Source organism: Lontra canadensis, unplaced genomic scaffold (genome assembly GCF_010015895.1).
Source record: "Lontra canadensis isolate GAN:19392208 unplaced genomic scaffold, GSC_riverotter_1.0 scaffold5, whole genome shotgun sequence".
Lineage (NCBI taxonomy): Eukaryota > Metazoa > Chordata > Mammalia > Carnivora > Mustelidae > Lontra > Lontra canadensis.
In genome coordinates this window covers 8,947,339-8,949,409 of record NW_022630999.1, presented here as the reverse complement: position 1 = coordinate 8,949,409, position 2,071 = coordinate 8,947,339, and the positions used below count along the sequence as shown (strand labels likewise).

The following is a 2,071-nucleotide window of genomic DNA, read 5'->3' as shown; positions in this document are numbered from 1 at the left end:
ATCTGCCTTTGGCTCAGGTCATGATTCCAGAGTCCTAGAATCAAGCCCCGCATCGGGCTCCCTGCTCAACAGGGAGACTGCTACTCCCTCTCCCACTCCCCCTACTTGTGTTCCCTCTCTCGCTGTTTCTCTGTCAAATAAATAAATAAAATCTTTAAAAAAAAAAAAAAAAAGATGCTTAACTTCGCTATTTCAGTTTCCCCATCTATAAAATGGGGACAATAATACTTACTCAGAGAAGCATTGAGAGCTACATAACTCATGTAAAAATATTTAACACAATTCTTGACACAAAATTCAATTAATAAATATTAGCTATTACTAATTTCATTATTATTATTACTGGTTTTATTTCTAATACAACCACCAACTGAAATCAGGTACTCCTTATACCATGAATATTATCATAGTAGTATCATAACTGATCTCTTCTCCAATATTTCTCCATTCAAGTAAAACAAAATTGACCTCCATAAAATATCCTCTTTTCTCAAAAACTTTCAGTTACTCTTTAATTTCCCATAGAATAAGATCCAAGTTCCTTAGCCTGACATTCAGCACCCTGCACAACAGGTCTAATCAGGATTTATCTCTATAACTGAATTCCCCACCATTTTGAATCAAGTCCATGCTCACACTTTCCTCTCAGACTACCTCACACACACTCCCACCTGAGCCCTTTGCAAATATCACTCCCTCCATCTAAAATGTTGTTTCTCCTTTGAGTACCTAAAAGTTCTAGTTATGTTCTGATAATCCCCCATGCTTTTATTGAATTTTTTTCACTTTAAAATACTATACCATGTATTGCCTATTCCAAATCTATCTAATAACAATATAATGTAAACCACATGGGTAATTTTAAATTTACCAGTAACAACATTATAAACCTTTAAAAGAAACAGATGAAATTAAATAAAATAATATATTCAATACATGTAAAATATTATCCTTTCAATGTATAATCAATATAAAAGAATTATTGAGACATTCTTTTTTATATTGTTCCAAAATCCAGTGCATATTTTACATATATAACACATCTCAAGTCAGACACTACATTTTCAAAGGAAATAATTGCTCTATATTTAGACTCTATAGAACATACAATTAAAAAGTAAACTGACAGCCTTTTCAGAAAGATGGCGGACTTTCAGACTGAGTGTGCTATCAAAAGTAGCCAACCATCTTTCAAAATAAAAAGAGGGTCCTGCTTGGAGAAACTGGCAAGGAAAAGTTCCCATGATACTACAAAAACAGCAGACTGGGCTTCAGGATGCCCAAGGAGGCCATTAAGGGAACCTATATGACAGGAAATGTCCCCTTACTAGTAATGTCTCCATCAAAAGATCGATTTTGTCTGGTGTGTTGACCAAGATGAAGATGCAGAGGGCCACTGTCATCCTCTTAGACTACCACTTTAAGAAACACAAAAGTACAACCACTTTAAATAACACAAGAACATGTCTGTGCACCCGTCCCCATGCTTCAGGGATGTCTTAGATGGGCAACGCTGTCACAGTGGGCAAGTGCCAGCCCGTGAGCAAGACTGTGCATTTCAACATGCTCACGAAGACATGAAGGCCACTGGCACCAAGAAAAAATTCTGTAAGTTCTGAGACTAGACATATGCCCACACCCCTGATGAAAACAAAGTTATTTTCCCAGTTAAAAAAAAAAAAAGTAAATGACATACCCAAGTTGTTTCAAACATCCATAAAAATGTTTAATTTAATGACATATCAGTTTCTGAATTTAAATTTAAAATAATTAAAACTACATAAAATATAAAATTCAGTTCCTCATTTGCACTTACACATATCAATTTCTCAGTAGCCACCTCTGGCTAGTCACTATGTCTTGGACATCAAAGACTTAGAGGTTTCATTAGATTATTAACTAACAACAGTATCTTGTGTCACTATCTTGTGTATGATTCAACATGACAATGAAAATTATCTCACACGGATCACCAAACAATCTTCTGCCCCTATAGAGTACTTGCCATTAGTGATAACTAATTCAGATGAATGTTTTAGATGTGAAGTCCTGTATGGTCCATTATTGTCTT

The 2,071-nt window shown here is 35.0% G+C and overlaps 1 pseudogene; it reads left to right on the top strand.

The window, feature by feature from the left end:
• Positions 1-1,142: 1,142 nt before the first annotated feature.
• Positions 1,143-1,619, top strand: LOC116864440 (annotated as a pseudogene).
• The last annotated feature ends 452 nt before the right edge of the window (positions 1,620-2,071 follow it).